Consider the following 25891-nt stretch of genomic DNA (forward strand, 5'->3'; position numbering starts at 1 on the left):
TTATCACATTGACCACCGTACTTCATTGTCCTAAAATATTATCATAAACCAATCAATCCTGTAATTTTAGTTTGCCATTTCTTTAATCGTTGTGTAATTTTCTACTGCCTACCTTTATACTGTGAGCCTCAAGCTTACGAGATTTGTTTTTGCTGAACTTATGTGACTGTCTTTCCTGATACTTATGCACTAGTATGTTAGTACTTGTTTTTTTCTGTCTGATTGTTGTTTAGTGGATTCTTTTTACATGGATTGTACATTTTACATGGCAGGTATGTTTGAGTTTATGCATGAACTGTGATTTTTTCCCCTGTTGCAATACAAGTGGCCATTCCAAGCTAACAGTGGGTAATTTGTGCTTGTATGTCAGACATTTCTCCTTGTACGATCAGGTTTTTGTTTTACTGAAATGGAAACATGTTGGTCTGCAATATAAGGACATTTAAGCTGTATTGGCTATAGCTTTTGATAAAGAAAACCTATGTTGCTGGACCAAGTCCATTCTTTTGATTTCTGAATGCACGTAGCATTTGAGTGATAAATGATAATAAAACGCTATGATGCTGAATTACCTCTACTCTATCCTGATCCTTCCTCTGTTTCCTTCAACCAGGAATGGCATGTGAAGGAGGAGGATAGCAGGAAGCTTTTGGATGGTCAGCTACAATGGTGTCGTCAAGGGAGATCAGGGAGCTGCATTTCCTTAGTAGCAGTTCTAACAGTCTTTATTATAACTCGTAGTGGATTAGTTATGATGGTATGTAGCTCGAGCAGGTACTCCTATGCCTATGGTACCATGACTATTTGCGACCGAGATATTGGTTTCATGAAGATGACTCCCTGTATGCATGTTTACTACTCCCTCCGTTCCAAAATAGATGACCCAATTTTGTACTAACTTCAGTATAAAGTTGGGTCATCTATTTTGGAACGGAGTAGTTATGCTGACTGATCCACTTGCATCGTCGCGGTCTTGTGGTTCCACCGCTTGCTCTGCTTGTCAATGTGGTATTTGCAGGAATGTGTAGTAGCTTACTAGTCGGAGTTTTTCTTTTAGCATAATAGCTAGTTTTCATCCGTTGAAAGTTCTCGGTCAACGGTGTTGATGTTCTCGGTCATCAGGTCAGGACTGCCAAACTAATGCCTTTTGTGGAAGTGGGATTTTTGACTCTGCAAGTGCCCAGCTGAACAAACAATCATTCTCCCTGCGATCAATCGAGATGGTTATCTGGCTTAGTTGTGTTCTGCCCAGCACGACGGACGAGCGCTGGATCAGTGCCTGGCTATTGCGCATGTCTATCCAATCTTTCAGAGGCTGGTGTGCCTTGTTGTTTATTACTTAATAAAATATCTTCCTGGATGTGTACAGTACTCCCTCATCATAATGTAAGACGTTTTTTAGGAGGGAGGGAGTATCTTTCAGAGAGCGGAGATAGCTTGAACCTTGGTTAAATAGGAGTTCTGAAAAACAAGTGTTGTTTTTCAGATTCTCCATTGAGACCATGGAACATCCATAATGTATCCAATAATGCACAGCAGCCTCGTTAACTGTAGGATCGCCGCCGATGTAGTTTTTTCGTTGGTTATTCTGCCATTGTTTGTTGATATCTTGATGGTACCAGCTGAAGAAGCATGCCGCCCTTCACACGCCATGAGCTTAGAAAATGGCAGGAATCTTTGGAACCTGCAAGCTACTACTCCCTCCGTCTCAGTTTACAAGTCCTGCGCGTATACCTAGGTTGCCAATTTTATCACCCTAATATAAATTATATAACACAAAAATTATATCTTCTGAAAATAGAACATCTGAAGTTTATATTGCTATATTTTTTGTAATATATGACTTGTATTAGGTTGGTCAAATTGACGACCTAGAGGTACGCGCACGCCCTGTAAACTGAGAGAGAGGGAGTATATTAGTTGTTTTCCGATGTGCTGTAATTGCTACACTATGAACAGAGTAGATATCCAGTGACTCTGAGGTATGCTAACATTAGAGTTTCTTTTGTGCATATCCATTTCTTTGCTAACATCAGAAACCCGGGTACACTGATGAACACACGATGTGATGCGACAAACTCAGCAAGAACTGCAGAGCAGCCGTTCCTTCACCTGGAGAAAAACCAAAAGCGTCAATCCGTTAGTAACCTGATAGTGGTGATAGGCAGTTAGGCACTACCGCACTAGTGACATATACAACTTCCAACTTACGGGTGTTTATAACAATAAAATGGATTGGTGGGCATCAGCTCTAGTGCGAGGGCGGCCGTCGTTAGGAAGAGCGAGGCCTATAATTCCTTCGTGTGGCCTATCTCTCAACGAGAGGAAAGATGATGACAACGTGTCAAGGAGTAAAACGAGAGAGGAATAATGAATGAATCTATATCTATATCTACTAGCAAAAGGGTCCGTGCGTTGCAATGAAAGGAAAAAAAAACTAATATACAATAGCCATGACCACATTTTGCTGCATCACCGAGATACACTAGCACTCTCAATTTTGTGAAATCATGAACATTTTTTTAAACTCGTGCACATATTCGAAATTGTGAATATTTTTCAAATTCGTGAACACTTTTACAGATTTTCAAACATTTTCTAAAATCAAGAAGATTTTTAAATTCATGAACAGTTTATACTATTTGCAAACATTTTATTTAAAATTGTGAACATTTTTTTAACATTTTTTCTTGAATTGGTGAACATTTCTAGAGTCGGCGAACATTTTTCTGGAAATTGGTGGAACCATTTTTAAAATTTACAAACAATTTTTTGCTTTAGTGAACATTTTCTTGATTTAACGATCATTTTATGAATCAGAGAACATTTACGAATAAATAAACTATTTCGTAAGTCACGAACAGTTTTTAAATTTTTAGGATATTTTTACATTCATGGACAAATTTTCAATTGGAAAATTTTTGTTCAATTTTACTAACATTTTTTAATACACAAACTTAAAAAAATCATGAACATTTTTTTGATTTTCTGAACATTTGTTTTCAAAATTGCAAAAAACAATTGAGTAAGCCAACATATTATACAAAGTCGCAAATATTTTTTGAATCCACAAACATTTTATGAGTTATAAATATTTGATTTAAAAATGATGATTTTTTCAAACTTTTTTGAAGTCCCAAATTATTTAAAGTAAAAAACAAAACCGGAAAAGAAAAGAATAAAAACAAAATTTCGAAAATAGGCCGTCCGGACATGGGCCGGCCCAAACGGGTGCGCTGCATCTTCTTCCAGCGCGCAAAGTGCAGATAGGCCCCCACTGCATGGGCCGGCCCAGACGAGACCCTTTGTGAAACATTTTTTTGTAGCTTATAGGTGGCATCTGTGTGTAACATTTTACAACTTTAAGGGCAACTAATGTTACGTACCACAAGAAACACTTATAAATTTATTACTAGGTATAGTCATAAGTGCTTCTTGTAGTACATCACATTAATTGTTCCAAAGTTATAAAATATTATCCACCGATGCCACCTATAAGAGGAGAAAAACATTTCACATAGTGGGAATCCCCCGTCTGGCCAGCTCATGCAGTAGGGACCTTTTATATTACACTCTGCGCGTTAGAAGAAGACGCAACACCTCGTTTGGGCTGGCAGATATGCAGGCGGCCTGCTTTCAATTTTCGTTTTCTTTTTTTCTTTATCGTTTTCATTTTTTATTTTTTACATAATTTGGTACTTCAAAAGAGTTTGACAATTTTAAAAATGTGAATTTTTAAATAAAAATTTCAATATACCATGAAATGTTTGTATATTCAAAAAATATTCGTAATTTTTGAGAAATGTCCGTATATTCATAAATGTTTGCAATTTTGAAAAAAAATGTTTGAGAAAATGTTCATGATTTAAAAAACGAAATATGTATTTGGCAACCATGTGCCAGATTGCAAAAACACCACACCATCTGGATGTCGTTCGTTTTGATCCAAATCGAGCGAGCGACATCACGCATCTCGCATCGCAACACTCGAGCGTGCCCCATCCCCGAGCTTCAACCGCGCCACGTCGCCGCCACCTTGCCGCGCCCCCTCCGATGAGCCGTCGTCGGTGAGCCAGACCGCACTGCACCTCCCTGCTCTTTCTTTCCCCTCCATCCTCCTTCCTCCCTCTCTCTGTCTCATCTCCTTCTTCTCTCTGTTATCCCATCCGACGGGAGCTCCTCCATTGGATTCCACCCGCCTCGACGGTCGCGACCTCCGACGACTCCTTGACGTCCGCCGCCGCCCCCCGCCTGCACCTCTCCACCGGCCGTCTGGCTCGATCCGTTGCTCGTCGCCGCTGGAAATGCATCTCCTTCGCTGTACCCCCTCTGCCCTGACGGTTGTGGCCTTCGGCGCCTCCCTGATGTCCACCGATGACCCTGCCTACACAGCTCCGGCAGCCGCTTAGCTTGCCGGTGAGGGTTTGCTCCCATCAAGCACGTTGACCCCAACCACGTTCGCGAGCCTGCAACGTTGAATGGCCCGCAAGCAGTCCACCCTTCCTCTATTCCATTTTTCTCTTCTCTGGTATTTTTTTTTACCCGGTACTTTTCTTGGAAAGTATGATAATTGACCAGAGAAAAAAATGTTCAAAACATGCACCCAAAAAACTTCTGTTTAAATAACAAGGTGATATATGCACCAAAGAATTGATAATTTAGGTACAAATACCGTGGTAACTGTGACCTTGAGGAAAAATTTTGTTGAAAACAACTCTGATAACTTCAGTGTAAATAACATGATAATATACGAACCGCAGAGTTGATAACTCTAGGTAACTTTGAAGGGGTGGGGAGTTGTTAAAAACATGCAATCGATAACTTATGTAAATAGAAGGGTAATATACAAACTGTAGATCTGATAACTTGGGTAGAAATATAGGCGGCCGTGGGAGGAGGCTATGCAACGGAGACGAGAACGGGAAAACATACTACTTATAAACACCACGGTAATTTTGTTAAAAAACATGGTAATAAGCACCATATAAACACCATGGTAACTTCTGCACCGAAGATAAAAGTTATTGAAAAACGTAACCATGTTAACTCATGTGTAAATAAGATAATAATTTACACTCCCTGGGCTTGATAACATACTTACAAACATCACAATAACTTTGACCCAAGGCGTGTATTAAAAATGTGCCACCGGTTATTTCTATGTAAATAACACGGCAATATAATCACCGCTTAACTGATAACTTATACAACATGTGATGGTAACTTTTTGACCTAGATTTTTTGTTGAAAAACATAATCTCGCTAACTTATGTGTAAATGGTATGGTAATATATGTGTCGCATACCCGATAATTTATGTACAGAACACCGCGGTGACGAAAGAGGAAAACGTTGTTTAAAAACGCACCCTTGATAACTTATGTGAAAATAGCATGGTAATATAAGAATAAGCAGCGTGATAACATTTTTGTACGAAGGGCAAAAATTGTTGAAAAATATACGCCTTGTGTGTAAGTGCCATGATGATATATGAACTGTAGATCTGATAACTTATACAACACATGATGGTAACTTTTTGACCTAGATTTTTTGTTGAAAAACATAATCTCGCCAACTTATGTGTAAATGGTATGGTAATATATGTGTCGCATACCCGATAATTTACGTACAGAACACCGCGGTGACGAAAGAGGAAAACGTTGTTTAAAAACGCACCCTTGATAACTTATGTGAAAATAGCATGATAATATAAGAATAAGCAGCGTGATAACATTTTTGTACGAAGGGCAAAAATTGTTGAAAAATATACACCTTGTGTGTAAGTGCCATGATGATATATGAACTGTAGATCTGATAACTTGGGTATAAACACCAAGGTAACATTGATCAAAAGTGGAAAAGGTGGTTGAAAAACATAATCCTGGTAACTTATGTGCAAATAACATGGTAATACATAAACCGAAGAACTGATATATAAACACCACAATAATTTTTTTAGGGAAACATTGTGGTAATTTTGATCTAGGAAAAAAAATTGTTGGAACAATTACCCCTAGTAATACGTGTAAATTGCATGATAATAGATGAACTGAAACTTGATAACTCTATAAACATCGCGGTAATTTGAAACATGGGATGTAGTATGTCAAAACTTCATGTTTTTTCGCCCTCTTTTTGTATGCTACCAGGTTTCCTCTCAAAACCATAACCTACACCAAAACGCCATGGTAACTTTCACGAAGGGGAAGGGGGTTGTTCAAACATCCCCCCACCCCCACCCCGCGTGCACGTTAAATTTTGTGCAAAGTTATGATGTTGCACATGTTAAATTTACTGTGATTTCCATGCTATAGTTACTGGCCTTCTCATGATATGATATAGTTACCAGCTTTATCATGTCATTTTTTAAACCAGGGTGTTAATGTTTGAAGTTATCAGCATGCATATGTGATAGTTATCATGCTGCTCGGCCAAAGTTATCAAGCCTAAAATTAAGCTTTTTGTTGACATGGTAGAAAAAAGAAGGGTTCAAATTCCGTTGTTTACATACTATGGACAACAAGTTAAGGTGGATGAGTTGGTTATTAGGCATAGTAGACACGCATTAGACCTGAGTTCAACTCCCCTTTTAAGTGCTTTTTTTCTTCCCACGTAAATTAACTAGTGTAAAACCGAAGAGATAAGAAAACCGATTTGAAAATAAAAACCGGGAGAAAGAAAATCAATGGAAGCGTTTTCAGCGCTCCTACGATAGAGCCGAGTTGAAAACGCTCGTTCGATCGAGCGAAACGAGGCCGCGTCTGGTAATTTTGCTGTCTCGGAAAGATACAACTAGCATATAAGTTGTATGTAATTAGTTAAGTGTGCTAGTGCAGCTGGATGTTGCAGCTTAGTTTTGTATGAGAGGGTCTGGGTTCGATTCCCATTCAGCGCCATTTTTAAACTAGATATCACAGTCCTTTAAAAAAAAGTTCGTGTATTAAAAAATGTCAATGAAACTGAAAACAATATTGACCAGAATGTAATCGGTGATGTAGCAAAATGATGTCATGGCTATTGAAGATTATGATTTTTTTTTTCCGTTGCAACATAGGGGCCGTTTTGCTAGTAATATTTTATTGATTGAAGATAGGGGTTCATATATCCTAGTGCAAAGGCGGTTTGCTAGGGCGAAGAACTTGTCCCGTCCAGGCTCCACCGGCGAGTTCGTGGATTCGTCTCATATGTACGCCGCTCTAGAGGCCGATGGTGGGGAGGGATTCCCAGTGCCATGGATATGGCTCATACTCCCTTTTATCAAAATATAAGACAATTTTTTTATTAAAGGGAGTAGTTTAGTTTATAGTCCACTCACAGGCGATGCTCGGACGAATGATGTCGCTTCATATTCGGTCTGGTCTTATGAGGTGCGAACCTCCTCGATTTTGTCCGCCGAGACGGAGTTCTGGTGCCAATTCCCGTCGTCTCACTGAGATGACGGTTAGCGTTTCACGCCTTACGCACATGACGGGCGAGATATGGTGTCATGCCTTTCAGATTTGCTTCAGCGGCGACAATTGCAGCTCTAACGTATTGGTACTTGGGCACGTGCATGAGGACTTTCTATATGCTACCGACAAGGTAAAACCATGTAGGGGAGAGGCGATAACGGCGCGTCGTCGACGACTCTTCTGGTTCAGTCGTCCAGAAACTTCAATCTAATTTTTTGTATGCTTAGTGTTGTATACTTCAGATGAACTTATATAATGGGTCTAAACCATTTTCAGAAGAAAAAGAAACATGTTCCTAACTCGGTCGAGTCAGAAACTCAGGGTTCTCCCAAAAAAAAAGAGAGTCGGATATGTTTCTTTTCTACAGCAACGAGACGGATATGTTGGCTTGTGAGAACAAATGAGACGGTCCATGGTCAGGTTGCCCGTGCGTTCCACCGCTAATTAATCCTTCTAGAAGAAGTGAGGTTACCTTCTCACGTGAAAGAACAAGGACTGACTGACTGCCGGCCGGCCGCTTCCCGTTCCCAATCTTGACGAGAACAAAAGCGGAGACCGATGGACCGGTCGATCAGCCAGTTAGCCGGCGCGGGAGGTCCGGCCCGGCCCGGCGGGGCTCAACCACCGTCACCGCGTTCGTCATGGCCAACCCAGCCCCGACGTCGCTGTCGCATTTTCGTGAGGGCGTACGGACGACCTCCGACAGCGACACCACATGCTCTGTCTCCTCGACTCCTCACCTCGTCTTCCAAGTTCCCTCCGAGTTTTAATTTGTAGAAAGCTCTCCTTGGTTCTGGCTATTTTGCAAGGGATCCGGACAGCATGATCGACCCACCATTTTTTATATTCTCAAAAGAGTGACTCAATCTATTACTCTCTCCAATCCATATTATTTGGAAACATTTACATTTGTGCCCTAACTCGTGTTGGAACCGAACCGAGGATCGACGGACGATTAGACAAGAACATGAGGGGACATTTGCCGGGCGACAAACGCCCGCTGCGACGGATGTCCCGCCGGCGACGAACGCCTTTTTCTCTCTTGTATTCCACTCGGCTCCTTATATAGGCAGGACCTATGCGTAAGCCACTAACACCACCTAGCACTCACGCACGCACGCAGGCAACTACCTGATCCTATTTCTATTGCCACTAACTCACGACCTACATGCCCGCACTAACAGCAGGAGCCGCACAACCACCACGCACAGCCACCATTTGCATGCAAGTTCACTTCCAACGCATCCGTACCATGCTCTCAACGGCCTTACGACCCGGCCGTTCAGCTAACTAACATGCAGCACCAGCCCGTGCGCTGCCTCCAACAGACCGCAACAACCCTTGTGCATGCGGCTCCTTCACGACACGAACGCGAGAACGAACTCTGGCCGGCACACACCCCCGTGCCCAGCACGGACCAGACCTAGCGCGCCGAGGCCGGTCACCACCGCACGGGCACGGACATGGCTTATTGCCAAACAACTTGAACCCACTACTCAGATTTGCCCCTAATTTCGAAGCATGCTCAAATTTGCCCCTCTATCGTTAGTTCCCCTTATAAAAATACTCTTCTGTGTCGTTACCGTTACCATCCGGTCAAAGGGCTTTGACCGTCTAGGGGGCGTTTATTGGACATATTGCCCCTGCCTCCGTGTGTCACTTACATGTGGGGCCCACTCAGAAAAAAATAAAAGGAAAAACTCTTTCTCTCACCCTCTCTCCCTTTCACTTACATGTGGGCCCCCATGGCCTCTCTCTCACCTCCCACCAATCTCCCTCTACCTCACGACCTATCTCTCTCTTAACTTCGACGACTGATGAAGTCATGTACCTGGGGTAGGGGCATGGACCTGTCCAAGGTACCCACCCCGAGGACATCTTTAGAAGAAGCCGTCTTCCAGTCGACCTAGAGGGACTCCACTCGACGGACTGGAAGACACTCGAGGAACTTGAAGACACTCGACCACCAGGAGTTCAAGATCTACTCTGTATTCAAACGGTCTGTAATTAAGTAGTCTTTATGGTCATGATAACACTTTATGTAAGGCGTTACCAGTAACGCCAGACCTTAATGTACTTTAAACCCTCCGCTACGTGGGCTGGCTGGGGTCTTCGCATCCTCTAGATAAGCCACCCCCCTCCACTGGCAGAAGGGTTCGCACCCCTGTAACTCATACGCATATAATCCAGTCGACCACCTCCGGGCTCCGAGACGTAGGGCTGTTACTTCCTCCGAGAAGGGTCTGAACTCGTAAATCTCTTGCGTATACAACTACTCCATAGCTAAGATCTTGCCTCTCCATACCTACCCCCTATTCTACTGTCAGACTTAGTACCACGACAGTTGACGCCCACCATGGGGCAGGTGTCTTAGCGACTTATTGGAGAAGTTGCAATTCTTCCGATAGCCTTCATCATGGTTTCTGGCGGAGTTCTGGTCGAGGGTCGCGAGATCCGTCTCGGCGCGCTCACGTTCATCGCCGACGACTCCGCTTGGCTCCAGGAGGCTCCACTCGACATCGACGCGCTTCCCGTCCGCGGGGCAACGCACTTTCGCGCGTGTGTCCGCGGCGTCTTGCTGCGGTAACCGTCGGCTCCGTATCGGTCGACTCCTGTGTCGTCCTCTCTCCCTGTCTCCCGTCAGCGCAAGCGCTCTGGTCGGTCGAGGCTTCAGCGGTGGGTGAGACACGCAGTGGCTCGCCAATTAGCCACCACCCAAGTCGCGGCGATCGAGCCCGACGAATCGCTCCACGGCCTGTTCGATCTGTCGACTGGCTCCGTAGAGACTGCATCCGAGTGCGACAGTAGTGATCCAGCGGCGGAGGCCCTAATGGTCAATGGGCCTCGTAGTCCTCCCGGCTTACCCCGCATCGACGGAGGGGACGGCGGAGGCGACCCAGCTCGGGTCCACGAGGAGTATCAACCCGAGCCACTCACTTCGTCGCAAAGAGAAGACCTTCGCCGCCGGAACATGGATGCTCTGCATACTCCTATCGTAGGAGAAACTCCCGAGGCTCGCGCCTTGGAGGACGCGCGTTTGGCCAACTTGGCTGAACGCACTCGACTAGAGAACCTCCAGCGAGCACTCGACGAGCGTGCGTGGCAATGAGTACCGGACTCCAGTCGACGTCAACTCTTTCCGCCGCCGACTCAGGTATATCGAACCCCAATTCAGAATCTAGCAGCTGCAGCCCGTATAGCAGAGTCAATTCAGCCCTCTCAGTCAAAGGCTGGTAGAGGCTTGATGCAGATCAGAGATTTGCTCCGAGCAGCGGGAGATCAGAATTCAGCTGTGTCACAGTCACACAATAGAATTCACAGTCGATCCGTCGCTGCGAATACAGTTCAGTCGGCTCATAGCCCAATATCGCCTCCGCGGCGTGAGGGACGTGGGGGTCGACGTGATCAATATGATGACAGATTCGATCGTGATGATCGGCGTCGAGTGCCCACTCCTCCCCCAAGGGGTGGGTCTTATGCCCCTCGGCAACAAGATGACAGACGCCAGCACAGTGTTGGGCGAAGGGCTCCGGTCGACCCCAGGGAACCAAGCTTTGATGCGAGGTCCATTATCGTGCAAGGTCTGGTCGACCGGAACAGAGCTCACCGTGAAGGACATGACAGAGATGCGCCCACCAGCAGCAGGGTTCATGTTTCAGGACCAGAATGTTTTAGCAGAGCCATCAGAGCCGCAGTGATCCCTCCCAACTTTAGGTTGGCGACTGGGGTGAGTAAGTTCACCGGTGAGTCCAAGCTCGATACTTGGCTTGATGACTACCGAGTGGCTGTTTAGATTGGCGGTGGCAATGATGAAGTAGCCATGAAACACCTGCCACTTATGCTGGAGGGCTCGGCCAGAGCCTGGCTGAATCAATTGGCACCTAGCAGCATTTACACTTGGGAGGATCTTGCCCGAGTGTTTGTCAGGACATTTGAAGGGATTTGCAAGCGACCAGCAGGTTTGACCGAGCTGCAAGTCTACGTGCAAAAGTCAAATAAGACCTTGAGAGATTACATTCAGAGGTGGATCATGTTGCATCATACAGTGGAGAATGTATCTGATCACCAAGCAGTATGTGCCTTCAAGGAAGGCGTTAAGAACAGAGAATTGAGTTTGAAGTTTGGTCGGACCGGAGACATGACCCTGAGTCGAATGATGGATATTGCCACCAAATACGCCAATGGTGAAGAAGAGGATCGACTCCGGAGTGGCAAGTACAAGCTGAGCCAGTCGGAAAAAAGGAAATTCCAGTCGGAAGCAGAAGCGGAAAGCCGAGCCAGCCGCTCCTGGAGAAGCCCTGGCCGTGACTCAGGGCAAGTTCAAAGGGAAGCCCAAAGGATCCTGGAACCCCAAGAAGGTGAAGGATAAGGAAGGGAATGACGTGATGGATTTGCCATGCCACATCCACACGAAGAAAGACGAAGAGGGTAATTTCATTTACCCGAAACATACCACTCGCCAGTGCCGGCTCTTAATCCAGCAGTTTCAAGGAAAACAACTCAAAGATAAGGAAAAGGTGTCGGACAAGGCTGAGGACAAAGAGGACAGTGATGAAGCTTACCCCCATGTCAATTCCACCCTGATGATTTTTGCTGATGTGGAGAGCAAAAGTCGACTGAAAGTCATCAACCGTGAGGTGAATATGGTTGCTCCGGCGATGCCCAGCTACCTGAAATGGTCTCAGACCGCCATTACATTCGACCAGTCTGATCACCCGACACACATAGCCACCCCTGGGAGGCAAGCTTTGGTGGTCGACCCAGTCATCGAAGGCACTCGACTGACTAAGGTTTTGATGGACGGTGGCAGTGGATTGAATATATTGTATGCGGAGACGCTAAAGGGAATGGGCATTCCGATGTCCAGACCCAGCTCTAGCAACATGAGTTTCATGGAGTCATTCCTGGAAAGAAGGTGAGTCACTCGGCCAAATTTCTCTTGATGTGGTTTTCGGTGATTCAAAACATTTCCGCAAAGAAAAGTTAACATTTGAAGTTGTGGATTTCCAGAGTGCTTATCACGCCATTCTGGGCAGGCCAGCCTATGCACGATTCATGGCTCGACCATGTTACGTGTACCTCAAACTGAAGATGCCTGGTCCCAAAGGGGTGATCACCATCACCGACAATCGAAAAAAGGCAGAAGAGTGCTTTTAGAAGGGCTCAAAGATCGCCGACGCTCATATGGCAGTGGTAGAGCTAGAAAACCGTAGATCCGAGTGATTTGTTGCGAGCCAAGAAGCCTGCTACCGAATCAGCGTTTCAGTCGTCTGGTGAGACAAAGCCGGTTCACATCCACCCGACCGACCCCAATGCTGCTCCGACTCATATCTCAACAACACTCGACTCCAAATAGGAAGAAACGCTCATCCAGTTCCTTCGTGAGAACTGGGACATCTTCGCATGGAAGCCTGCTGACATGCCGGGTGTTCCCAGGAGGCTGGCTTCGCATCGCCTACGAGTCGACCCAAAGGTAAAACCTGTCAAGGAACATCTTCGATGCTCTGCCATCCAGAAGAGAAAGGCCATTGGCGAAGAGGTGGCTCGGCTCCTGGCAGCAGAGTTTATCCGAGAGATTTACCACTCCGAGTGGCTCGCCAATGTTGTCATGGTCCCCAAGAAGGACAATTCACTTCGCATGTGCATTGATTTCGAACATATCAATCGGGCCTGCCCGAAAGATCATTTTCCTCTCCCTCGCATCAACCAAATTGTCGACTCGACTGCGGGGTGTGAGAGATTATATTTTTTAGACGCCTATTCCGGGTACCATCAGATCCGTCTGTACGGACCCGATGAAATCAAGACAGCTTTCATCACTCCATTCGGGTGCTTCTGCTATGTCACCATGCCGTTCGGCCTCAAGAATGCCGGAGCCACGTTCATGAGGATGATTCAGAAGTGTTTACTCACTCAAATCAGTCGGAATGTGGAAGCGTACATGGATGATATTGTGGTCAAGTCACGGAAGGGTTCCGACCTGTTGACAGACCTAGCTGAAACATTTGCCAATCTCAGGAGGTATGATATCAAGCTTAATCCATCAAAGTGCACATTCGGAGTCCCTGGCGGAAAGTTACTCAGTTTTCTCGTTTCCGAACGAGGAATCGATGCCAACCCAGAAAAAGTTAGTACAATACTCCGAATGAAACGCCCTATGCGTGTGCACGATGTCCAGAAGCTTACTGGATGCTTGGCCGCGTTAAGTTGATTCATCTCTCGCCTCGGTGAAAAGGCATTGCCTCTTTACCGACTGATGAAGAAGTCAGACAAGTTCGAGTGGACTCTGGAAGCTGATGCAGCGTTTGCAGAGCTAAAATCTCTGCTCTCCACCCAGCCGGTGCTTGCTGCCCCAATCAGCAAAGAGCCTTTGTTGCTTTACATTGCAGCCACAGGACAAGTCGTCAGTACAGTGCTTGCGGTCGAGCGGGAAGAAGAAGGGAAAGCCTTCAAAGTTCAGCGCCCTGTATATTATTTTTCCGAAGTTTTGACCCCATCGAAGCAAAGATACCCTCATTATCAGAAGCTTGTGTATGGGATTTACATGACCATGAAGAAAGTTGCTCATTATTTCTCTGATCATTCCATTACAGTCGTCAGCGACGCCCCACTGTCAGAGATTCTGCATAACAAAGATGCAACTGGTCGAGTGGCAAAATGGGCGATTGAACTCCTTCCCCTTGATATCAAGTTTGAGGCAAAGAAAGCCATTAAGTCCCAAGCAATAGCAGATTTCATCGCCGAGTGGATTGAACAACAGCAGCCGACTCAAGTTCACTCGGAGCATTGGACCATGTTCTTTGACGGTTCTAAGATGTTGAATGGTTCCAGTGCTGGGGTAGTATTAGTTTCCCCCCGAGGAGATAAGCTCAGATATGTGCTTCAGATTCACTTTGATTCCTCCAACAATGAAGCAGAATATGAGGCGCTTTTATATGGGTTGCGCATGGCCATTTCACTCGGCGTCCATTGCCTTATGGTTTATGGCGACTCAGATTTGGTGGTCAATCAGGTGATGAAGGAGTGGGACGTTAGAAGCCCAGCCATGACTGGATACTGCAATGCAGTGAGAAAGCTTGAAAAGAAATTCGAAGGGCTAGAGCTCCATCATATACCCCGACTAAAGAATCAAGTAGCTGATGATTTGGCAAAGATAGGTTCCAAGAGAGAAGCCATTCCCAGCGATGTGTTCCTGGAACATATTCATACTCCATCAGTCCAGGAAGATCCTTTTACCGAAGAAGCTCCGCAGCCAAAAAGTCTCACAGATCCGACTGAAGTAGAAGTTCCAGCGGTGGTCGACCTGATCATGGAAGCACTGGTCATCACTCCCGACTGGACAGTGCCGTACATCGCATATATCCTGAGGAAAGAACTCCCAGAAGATGAAGAAGAGGCTCGTCAGATCATCCGCCGATCTAAGGCCTTTACCGTGATAAAGGGACAGTTGTACAGAGAAAGCGCGACTGGAGTTGGCTAGAAGTGTATAACGCCAGAAGAAGGTCGGATAATCCTTGATGATATCCACTCGGGGACCTGTGGTCATCATGCGTCCTCTCGGACCATCGTGGCTAAAGCATACCGAGCGGGATTTTACGGGCCAAGAGCGAATGAAATGGCAAAGGAAATAGTCGACAAATGTGAAGGGTGTGAATTTTACTCCAATATGTCACACAAGCCCGCTTCAGCCTTGAAGACCATCCCACTCGTCTGGCCTTTCGCTGTATGGGGATTGGATATGGTTGAACCTCTGAGAACAGGCAGAAGCGGCTTCACCCATGTGCTGGTAGCAGTCGACAAGTTCACCAAGTGGATTGAGGCTAAACCCATCAAGAATCTTGATGCCGGCACTGCTGTCAGCTTCATCAGGGAATTGGTATTCAGATATGGAGTTCCACATAGCATCATCACAGACAATGGATCAAACTTCGATTCTGAGGAATTCAGAGCCTTCTGCACATCTTAGGGTACACGAGTCGACTATGCTTCAGTCGCTCACCCCCAGTCGAATGGACAGGCAGAACGAGCGAATGGTTTAATTCTCAAAGGGTTGAAACCCCGATTAACGCGCGATCTCAAGCACGCAGCTGGTGCATGGGTCGACGAACTTCCGTCGGTACTTTTGGGATTAAGGACCACGCCTAACCGGTCGACTGGGAGGACTCCGTTCTTCTTGGTCTACGGAGCTGAAGCAGTTTTGCCGAGTGACCTGCTTCACAACGCACCCCGAGTCGAACTCTACACTGAAGCTAAAGCAGAGCAAGCCCGGCAGGACGCAGTCGACCTCCTAGAAGAGGAAAGAGAGATGGCCCTGATCCGATCGACCATTTATCAGCAGGACTTGTGTCGATTCCACGCCAAAAACGTGAAGAGTCGAGCCTTTCAAGAGGGAGACTTAGTTCTTCGAGTGGATCAGCAGAAACCACACAAGCTTGCCCCTACTTGGGAAGGTCCCTTCATCATCACCAAAGTTCTCCACAATGGGGCGTACCGCCTTTACAATGTCGAGCACCAGATCGACGAGCCCCGAGCATGGAACGCGGAGCTACTCCGCCCCTTTTATACTTAAGTATTCACTCGGATGAGTTGTAATAAAAGTACTTCTGTAGTTTATTTATCAAAGACAAGACCTTTATAATTTTTCTAGTGATTGTTGTTTCTTTTGTCCACATAAAGCAGTCCCCCAATGGGTGGCTTAGCTGCGAATCCGTTTCGCCTAAGTTTGTATAAAAAAAATCCTTGCCGAGTGGTGAGCCGGCCTCACACTCGGAGGCTTAGCTGCGAATCCGTTTCGCCTAAGTTTAACAAAATCCTACCGAGTGGTGAGCCAGCCTCCCACTCGGAGGCTTAGCTGCAGTTCAAGTACTCGCCTAAGGTTCAACAAAATCCTACCGAGTGGTGAGCCAGCCTCCCACTCGGGGGCTTAGCTGCAGCATAGCGCTCACCTAACTACAAATACAACGTGCGTTCCGCAAGGAGGATGAGGCGCAGATCGACTGCCACCCTCTCCTTCCGACCTACGCCACAAATACAACGTGCGTTCCGCAAGGAGGACGAGGCGCAGGTCGACTGCTACCCTCTCCTTCTGAGCTACGCCACAAACACAATGTGCGACCCGCAAGAAAGACGAGGTGCAGGTCGACTGTTACCTTCTTCTTCAGAGGTATGCCACAGAAATCCTACCGAATGGAGAGCAGACCTCCCACTCAGGGGCTTAGCTGCAGCCCTGTGCTCGCCTAAGTTTTTGGAAATCCTACCGAGTGGAGAGCAGACCTCCCACTCGGGAGCTTAGCTGCAGCACAGTGCTCGCCTAAGTTTTTGAAAATCCTACAGAGTGGAGAGCAGACCTCCCACTCGGGGGCTTAGTTGCAGCCCAGTGCTTGCCTAAGTTTTTGAAAATCCTACCGAGTGGAGAGCAGACCTTCCACTCGGGGGCTTAGCTGCAGCCAATTGCTCGCCTAAGTTTTTGAAAATCCTACCGAGTAGAGAGCAGACCTCCCACTCGGGGGCTTAGCTGCAGTCTAGTGCTCGCCTAAGTTTTGAAAATCCTACCGAGTGGAGAGCAGACCTCCCACTCGGGGGCTTAGCTGTAGCCCAGCGCTCGCCTAAGCATGACGAGTACAAGTCGATTGCAATTTGTGCTTCGTCCCTACCTGCAAAAGAGCATCACAAACACTAGTACATACTCCAAGCAAAGGATGATGATCATTCGAAGGCAGAAGCAAACATATTCAACGGCAAACCTAAGTTCAGATAACGTCTTACGGATCCAGAAGTGCTCAGGTACCAAGCCTGTTAAAGTTTATCGGTTACAAAAACCACTCGGCATTCCAAGGCAAATTTAAAGCATCAAGCATAGAAGTTTTTTACCCCTCCTATGGAGGGCTGGAAGGCGCAACGAACTCATCCAGGTCGATTCCATCTGCGATCCTAGTGGCAGCAGCGATGAAGGTCTCCATGAAGGATCAGAAGTCATGATTCTTGGTATTGGCCACCTTGAGAGCTGCCAGCTTGTCCTCTCGCGCATCGTTGCAGTGAACACGGACCAGAGATAGAGCAACGCCGGCACCGCACCTGGCAGAAGACTTCTTCCATTCTTGCACTCAACTTGGAACTTCGTTCAGTCGAGTCATCAGAGACTCAAGGTCATTCCGAAGTGCTTCTCCTAGCCAGAGCGCCGTGTTGATGCGTGATGTCGCAACCTTCAGCCTTGCAAGATAGTCGACAACAACATCAACGGAGACCCGAGTCGGAGCACGTTCATGGTGGTTTTATCCTTCACAGGAGAGTTGATGGGATCTAGGCTCGTCTCCAGTCGACCAGTCTCCTCCTCAAAGTTCTGGCAGAACTCTGTAGACACAACCCCAAAGTTAAGGCAGCAGTTTGGTGGTAAGGCCAAAATTAAAAAGCCTGTCAGATACAAAGGGTTACCTTCAAGCATGAGGAATAGCTTCTTGGCGAGTCCTCCCAGATAAGCCTCCAGATCATTCTTCTTTCCCACCAGTTCACTAGCTTTGTCACTCAGGACCATCTTGTCATTCTTCAGTCGAGTGACCTCCTGGTTGGCCACGTCGAGAGCAGCTTTCAGATTAGTATTTTCCTCTTCAAGTTTGCTGATTGAAGCCAACTTTTCTTCTGCGAGCCTGGTCTTCTCGGAAGCTGCTTTCTGCGCCTCAGCGAGGTCAAGATCCTTCTTCTTCAGAGAATCCCTCAGTTTATCTGTAAAATCACAGTAAGATCAGACTCGGGGATGGACAAGAAGCAAAGGCAGTCATCAAGATTCTCACCAAACATACATTTTTCCTCCTCCTTCGCCTTCGTGAAGTTCTCCTGGACAAGCTTCAGGTCAAGTTCGAGCTGGATATGCTTGTTCTCCAATTCAGTATAACGAGCTGCAAGCTCGCAAGATTTCTGCAAAAAACCAATCGACAGACGTCAAAGATAGGTCACTTCCGAGTGACTAAGAGAAAAATCGTAGTATTTCTAAGACTACAGCCGAATCTAAACATTCAACTGTAGTCTCGGGGACTACACCCAGTGGGTGCACTCAGCGTGCCCCCACTAGTTCTATCAGCTAGATTCAGAGTCAGTCAGTCGACCAAAAAAAAAAGAGAGGGTGTTCTTCAGACCATAGTCGACTGCCAGCAGTCGACCACAGTCTCGGGGACTACACCTAGTGGGTGCACTCAGCATGCCCCCACCGGTTTATGATTCCATTCGACCAGATCGAGTGAAGACAGTAATGAAAAAAAACTCAAGACATAAAGACTATGGTCCACTGCCAGCAGTCGACCATAGCCTTGGGGACTACACCTAGTGGGTGCACTCAGTGTGCCCCCACCAATCCAGAATCTCAATCGACACACCCACTGGGCGTACGACAGATACTAAGATTTTTAGAAAGAAAAGTTTTTAGATACCATATCCTAACAGAACAGGCAGTGACCGACCAACCTGAACATTGCCCTGAAGGGCTGAACTGGCGTCATAAGCTGCTTGACTGGCGTCTCGGATCGCATTCACTTGCTCCATCATAACCCCCGCCTGGCGTATGGCTTCTTTAGCAGTGCTTGCTTGGTCTTCAGGGACGTGGTGGGTAGAGAAAAGTGAAGGCTGACCAGCACTCGACGACGAAGGGCGAGCACTCGTCAGCGGCACCGCAAAGGATACGGTAGGCCGAGTGACGTTGTCCCCCTCCGCAACCAACGTCTCAGGTGCTGATACGACCTGAGCTGCCTTGCCAGTAGACGCTCTCCTATTCCTCCTCTGCCTCAGTGGTTCCTCGTCTTCATCATCATCAGGAAGATCAATGATGATATTAGATGGAGCTGCAGAAAAGAGTCAACGTTAAAAACGAAGATCCCACCGACTGAAAACGAAACTTCAAAGGTCATACCAGGGTTGGAAGTGATGGCATCCTCCATTTTTTGATCTTTAGGTCTGGCCGAGGTATCAGAAGTAGCAGCACTGCAGTTTCAGAAATCAGTCGGTCAGCTAACGAATCGACCAAGAATAAATCCATGAGAAACAAGAGGACACAAGTTATGTCATTACCCAGAAATAGTGGGAATCACCATCTTCATCTTCGGCAAAGCCTTCGTCGGCTTTGACGGCACCACTCGAGATTGCTTCGACGCTTTCTCAGTCGGTGCCGGAGAGGTCGCCCGAGGACGCTTGGTCGATTGCACAACAGGCGCGGCCCCCTTGCCGCGCTCGACTGCAGGGTCATGGCAAGCTTGGACCTTCTTTCAGAACGGGGAGGCGCAACTTCCTCCTCCTCATCGGAGCCTGCATCTTCGTCACCCTCATCGCCATCCGATTCCCACTCCTCCTGACTTTCACCTCCACTTCCTTACTCCTCCTCGGTTTGTGCTTGCGCCCCGTTGGGCATCGAATACAACTCAGTGGTAGCCTGAAGGACAACAAACAAGACAAAAGTCGATCGACTGATCTGCAGCAAAACAGAATGGACGAAACATGATTACAGTCGGAGATAAGTGGTCATACCTTGTCTGGTTCATAAGACTGGTCGAGTGGCGGGATCCTCATGGCCCCACGAGGGTTGTCCTTGTTCCCTGTGATGACAGTCATCCACCTCTCCAGTGTGACATCGTCGACCTCCTCTGGGTGGACCCGAGTGGTGTCTTCAGCACCAGAGTACAACCACATTGGGTGGCCCCGGTATTGGAGTGGCTGGATGCGCCGTCGAAGGAAAACCTCCAGAAGATCCATGCCAGTCACACCGTCGCGAATGAGTTGGACTACACGCTCCATCAACATTTTAACCTGAGCCTTCTCCTCCGGAACTACTTTCAGAGAAGACGGCTTGTTCAGTCGACTCATGGAGAAGGGAGGGGGCCCAGTCGACTGCCCTGGTGTCGACTGGTCTTGGCAATAGAACCAGGTCGACTGCCACCCCCTAACTGACTCGGGAAGGGTCATAGCTGGAAAGGCACTCTTACTCCTCATCTGGACCCCAAGACCCCCGCACATCTGGATTACTTGGGTTCTCTCGTCATTTGGATTAGCCTTTTTCACCATCTGAGAGCGACAAGTGAATATGTGTTTGAAAAGGCCCCAGTGCGGCCGACAACCCAAGAAGTTTTCGCACGAAGACACGAAAGCGGCGAGATAGGCAATGGAATTGGGTGTGAAGTGGTGGAGCTGAGCCCCGAAGAAGTTCAGAAACCCCCGAAAGAAAAGATGCGGCGGCAGAGAAAACCCACGATCGACATGAGTCGCTAAGAGGACACACTCACCCTCCTGAGGCTGCGGCTGCCACTCCGTCCCCGGAAGCCTCGCTGCCCCGTGCTCGATCAGCCCTTCGTTGGCCAGGTCGTCGAGATCCTTCTGGGTGATGGTCGAGCGGATCCAATCCCCCTGGATCCAACCTTGCGGCAGGCGGGACCACGGCGAGGATCCGCCCCGACTGGTCGCTCTCCCCTTCGCCTTCGCCGTCGCCTTCTTCGCCCGCTCCAAAGCCGTCGTATTCTCTTTCACCATTGTCACCGACGAGGCTGGTACAGGGCAGCGGCGCTGAACAGATAGCAAGCGCAGCGGATGAATCTGAAGACGGGGGAGGGGAAAATGAGGGAGCATTGTTCAAAAACCTCCGCCCGGTTCCTTATATGGAGTCGCTTCCGAGTGGTTGACTAGTAGGCCCAGGCAATCCTGTCAAATCCCGAAACAGTCGCGCGAGCGATACGTGGAGAAAAAGGCGGCGCGGGAATCGAGGCGTCTCTGCCTTATCCTATCCGAGTACCGCGGCCTTCTCCGCTTCGCGCGCTTCTCGAAATTCGGATCCCACTAAATCTGCTAACCGCGGGGCAACTTGTCAGATGGAAGATCTCCTGCGATCCGTCGCTCGGAAATCTCCAAGTTCATAAAGTTCACTCGACATATATAAAGAATGGATCAAGGCGACTGAAAGAAAAGTTGACACCCTCACTTAAAAGTCATTGATCCAGCGTAAGACACATTTACAGCACCAGAAAACAGGTCGGAAAGATTATCAACTCCTTCCTCACTCAAACATCGATCCATTCGGGGGCTAATGATGAAGTCATGTACCTGGGGTAGGGTCATGGACCTGTCCAAGGTACCCACCCCGAGGACATCTTTAGAAGAAGCCGTCTTCCAGTCGACCTAGAGGGACTCCACTCGACGGACTGGAAGACACTCGACGAACTTGAAGACACTCGACCATGAAGACTCACTCGACCACCAGGAGTTCAAGATCTACTCTCTATCCAAACGGTCTGTAATTAAGTAGTCTTTATGGTCATGATGACACTTTATGTAAGGCGTTACCAGTAACGCCAGGCCTTAATGTACTTTAAACCCTCCTCTACGTGGGCTGGCTGGGGTCTTGGCATCCTCTATATAAGCCACCCCCTCCACTGGCAGAAGGGTTCGCACCCCTGTAACTCATACGCATATAATCCAGTCGACCGCCTCCGGGCTCCGAGACGTAGGGATGTTACTTCCTTCGAGAAGGGCCTGAACTCGTAAATCTCTTGCGTATACAACTACTCCATAGCTAGGATCTTGCCTCTCCATACCTACCCCATATTCTACTGTCAGACGTAGTACCACGACAGCGACCGCCGGCTGCCCAGAGACCGTGCGTGGCCGCCACTAGCTCCCCGCGCACGGCAGCCCTCCCTCCATCCATCCCTCCCTCCCTCCCTCGCGGCCTCTCCCTCTCTCACCTCCGAAGAGTGCCACCGTCGCTGCTGCCTTCGTCTCCGCGCGGCCAACGGCAACCCCAAGCGCCTCCACCTCGCCAGGAAGCTCTTCGAGATGCCCTCATCCTAAAAGCCAACTAATTTGACGAGAGACGATCAGTGCCGAGCGCCACGGCACATCTTCCCCGCCTCCGACCTCAGACCGCCGCGTTCGATTCAATGTTGTTAAAGCACATCGGATGATTCCTTCCGCCAGAGGCTAGCTCGAGACAAAGGAGCATGTCCATGAGCACCTCAGGCCAGCTCTCGTCCAGCACACGCGTTGAATCGGGCAGGGGACACCCGTAGACGACGCCCAGGACCCCGTCATCCGCCACGGTTGTCGTCGTTGACCTCCTAGATTCGACCGCCCCAAGCCACCGTGGACCTCCCTGACACCCGTTCCGCTATCGGTGTAAGGTCGCGCCCCTAACGCCCTCTTCCCCCTCTTGATTCTGCGCCCATAGCTCCCAGCATGAAGCCGACCACCATGACCACACTTGGGTGGTCGCGCGCGCACGTTACCACCAACCGCTGCGGCGCCCAACTCGCTTGGCGTGCGTCGCGCAGATACACTGCGTGCCTTGGACCCTCCTCTCGCGGTCGTCCGGCCACCTACGCTGAGCCGCCGGCGAACGAGCCGCTCACGGCCAGGCATGCCTCGCCATGGACCAATTTTGACCTTGACGGTGGGATCCGGACAGCATGATCGACCCTCCATTTTTTTATACTCTCAAAAAAGGGACTTAATCTATTACTCTCTCCAATCCATATCATTTGTACAGTTTTTTTCCAAGAAAACTTCCGATTTATTCCTCAATCACGGCAGTATAACAAACACCAGAAATAATAAAAATTATATCCAGATCCGTAGACCACCTAGCGACGACTACAAGCATTGAAGCGAGCCAAAGCCGCGCCTTCGTCATCGCCCCTCCGCAGCCGGGCAAAACTTGTTCTAGTAGACAGTCGGGAAATCGCCGTGCTAAGGCCATATAGGACTAGCGCACCAGAACAACAACGACTGCCGTTGAAGAGTAGCGTAGATCGGAAAAATCCAACTTGAAGACGCATGAACGTGACGAACTACGACCAAATCCGAGCAAATCTACCAATGACAGATTTGCTGGAGACACATCTCCACACACACACCGACAATGCTAGACGCACCACCGGGACGGGGGCTAGCCGGGGAGAAGCTTATTCCATCTTGAGGGAGGCGCCCCCGTGTCGTGTTCCTGAGCAAGACATAAACCGTAACAAAACTCGAAGGAACATCTAAAGACAAAGCACTCCCACCGGCAAGGGCCAGTATCCACCATGCCGCCATGGACCTAAGGCCACCAGAGACGAGGCGGACTGGCGGCGGCGCCAGCGGGAGACGGAGGAAACCCTACGCTTTTTTGGGAGAGGCAGTTGTGTGTGTTTGTACAATTATACTAAGGCTAGACCAAGTAATATGGATCGAAGTGAGTAGTATAAATGCTCATCTGAATCCAAACATAATAAAAATCACATTAAGGACCTTACACCACCAAAACAACAACTATTGGCGATGTCACCACTCCTCCATCAGAGCCGGCTATTGATGACAGTGGTAAAGTCTTCATGCACGATCTCCAAGGACCAGCGGCCCATAGCTGTAATCGTTGCCATTGAGCCCTTGAAAGTGTCGGACACGGAACCTCATTGTTACGTACGGCGAGAAACTCTAACCTCACCACCTCAAGGAAACAACAGGAATCTGCGCAGAGCTCCGTCGAGACTCCGTCATGGTGGACGAACCCAAGGAGCATCGGAGCCCGAAAGACTAGTTTAAGATGAAGTGTCGCCATCTACCCGAACACCGCCGTTGCAAAATAATAATAATCATAACCTAAACTACTAGCAGGAACCGAGGCGTCGGGATCCTCCTTCCCGCCACCGGCTGTCTGAGCGGCGGGCAGAGGGGAGGCAAATCAACATATCCGCTAGCGAAGCTTAGAGGGTCGAGTGCCCTAGCCGATGTAGTACCTCGAAATAAAATTTAGGATACAATGTGTCTACCTAATAAATGTACATGATTGTAAAATTCACATGTACACATAAAGAAGATGAAATCAATAATGCCACATGGGAAATGTTTGCAAATTTATAGCTGTAAAATACTAAAACTCTTAACTCACCGAGTCATTTTATAGTTTACCTTTACTCTCAACTTTGTCTCGACAAGAGTTTCAAAGTTAAGCCGTATGTTGGTATGTTCTATAAAATGTTGCTCCTCCTTAAAAGTATCATCCGATGATGTATAAAGTTGTCACTATATTGATACCAAAGTAACCACGATTCCAGGCCATGTCCATGGTCAGGTTATGTTGGCTTTTGGAAAGATGAGAACAAATGAGACGGACATAATGGCTTTTTGAGAACAAATGAGACGGTCTATGGTCAGATCACTCGTGCGTTCCACCGCTAATTAATCCTTGTACTAGAAGAAGTGACGTTGTCTTCTCACGTGAAAGAACAAGGAATGACTGACTGCCGGCCGGCCGCTTCCAGTTCCCAATCTTGACGAGAACAAAAGCGAGACCGATGGGCCGGTCGGTCAGCCAGTTAGCCGGCGCGGGAGGTCCGGCCGGGCTCAACCACCGTCACCGCGTTCGTCATGGCCAACCCATCCCCGACGTTGCTGTCCCATTTTTCATGATGGCGTACGGCCGGCCTCCCGCAGCGACACCACAGGGTCTATCTTCGTCTTCCAAATTCTCTACGAGTTTAATTTGTAGGAAGCTCTCCTCGGTTCCCCTATTTTGCAAGGGATCCGGACAGCATGGTCGCCCCTTCATTTTTTTTATTTTATCGAAAGTACTCAATCTATTTCTCTCGTCGATCCATATTACTTGTTGTACTAGAGCTGCGACAGATAGTATGGATCGGAGTGAGTAGTATAAAAATCACATCAAGGACTTTACACCACCAAAGCGGGAACTATCACCGATGTCGCTGCTCGGCTGTCAATGACAACTGAAAAGTCTTCATGCATGTATCTCCAAGGACAAGCGTTCTAGAGTTGTACTTGTCGTCATTGACCCCTTGAATCAATTGAAGTGTCGGACACAAAATCTCGCTGTCACGTACGGCGACAAACTCTAACCCCACCGTCCCAAAGAGACGACAGGGATCTACGTCGGAGCTCCGTCAACTCTGTCCTGATGGACGAACTCAAGGAGGATCAAAGTCCGGAAGACCATCTTGAAGATGAAGTGTCGCCATCGGCTGAACACCACCCCTGCAAAAAAGAAAACCTAACCTAAACTACTAGCCCAAACCGAGGCGCCAGGACCCTCCTTCCCGCAACCGGCCGCCTGAGCGACAGGTAGAGGGGAGGTGAATCAACGGACCCGCCAGCCAAGCTTAAAGGGCCAAGTGCCCTAGCCGCTGTAGCACCTCAAAAATAAAATTTAGGATACAATGTGTCTACCTAATAAATGTACATGATTCTAAATTCACATGTACACATAAAAGAAGACGAAATCAATACTGCCACATGGGAAATGTTTGTAAATTTATAACTTTAAAATACTAAAACTCTTAACCCACGAACTAATTTTACAATTTACCTTTACTCTCAACTTTGTCTCGATGAGAGTTTCAATGTTAAGTCGTATGTTGGTATGTTCTACAGTTTTTTTGCTCCTCCTTAAAAGTATCATCCAATGTTTTTTTTTGAGAATCA

This window comes from Triticum dicoccoides, chromosome 1B (genome assembly GCF_002162155.2).
Source record: "Triticum dicoccoides isolate Atlit2015 ecotype Zavitan chromosome 1B, WEW_v2.0, whole genome shotgun sequence".
In the NCBI taxonomy this organism is placed as follows: domain Eukaryota; kingdom Viridiplantae; phylum Streptophyta; class Magnoliopsida; order Poales; family Poaceae; genus Triticum; species Triticum dicoccoides.